This window comes from Penaeus monodon, chromosome 23 (genome assembly GCF_015228065.2).
Source record: "Penaeus monodon isolate SGIC_2016 chromosome 23, NSTDA_Pmon_1, whole genome shotgun sequence".
In the NCBI taxonomy this organism is placed as follows: Eukaryota; Metazoa; Arthropoda; class Malacostraca; order Decapoda; family Penaeidae; genus Penaeus; species Penaeus monodon.
The window spans coordinates 6,163-6,903 of record NC_051408.1 but is presented as its reverse complement, the minus strand read 5'-3'; the positions used below and the strand labels follow the sequence as shown (position 1 = coordinate 6,903).

Below are 741 nucleotides of genomic sequence, written 5' to 3'. Positions count from 1 at the left end.
CGTGAGGTGTTTGCGTCTGTTTTGAGTACATCTTACTATTCCGCTCAACGTCGCAACCGCCACAAAAAGAAGCAGGCCAAGCCGACCCCCTTCAGCGCCCCTAAAAGACCCTCCTCTCTCTTCCAGAAGCCAAGCGGCCTCACCGCCACAAGCCCCTCCGCCGCACCAACGTCCTCGTGCTGAGTTCGATGGGCCGCAGCGGGTCCAGCTTTCTCGCGGAGATCCTGGCTTCGCGGGGCCGGAACGTGTACTTGGTCGAGCCCATTCGAAGCCTCCGCAGAGCCAGATGGTAGACGAGCACTCAGTACGCGAGGAACTCAAAAGCTGCTTCCGCTGTGACCTCCGGCAGGAGTTTCTCCACTTCGGAGACAAGCCTTCCTCTTCGGTCCGGCACCCGTACACCGCCAAGAAGGATTTCGCAGGCGTCGATTTGGAAATCATTAAGGGATATTGTAGGCAAGAGCCCACCAGGATCGTCAAGACTATTAGGACTCGCCTGGCTTGGGTGGCGGAGCTCCTGCAGGAGGACCCGAGCTTGAAGGTGGTCCATTTGTGAGGATCCGCGAGGTTCTCTGAAGTCGGCGGCGAAGGTGAAATGGCAGTTGAACCCGAAGGAGACTTGTTTCGAAGATCATGGAGGTTCGTTCTGTTTGGTTCGTTTTGTAATTCTATGAAAGTTTTCGATATGATGCTTGTATACTTATGTGTGTAGAGAGAGATTGGGGGTCATCGTGTTTAAGA

General features: G+C 54.9%; 1 pseudogene; it reads left to right on the top strand.

Annotated features, from left to right (window-relative positions):
• Positions 1 to 741, top strand: part of LOC119588332 — a 3,857-nt pseudogene that overhangs the window by 1,497 nt on the left and 1,619 nt on the right.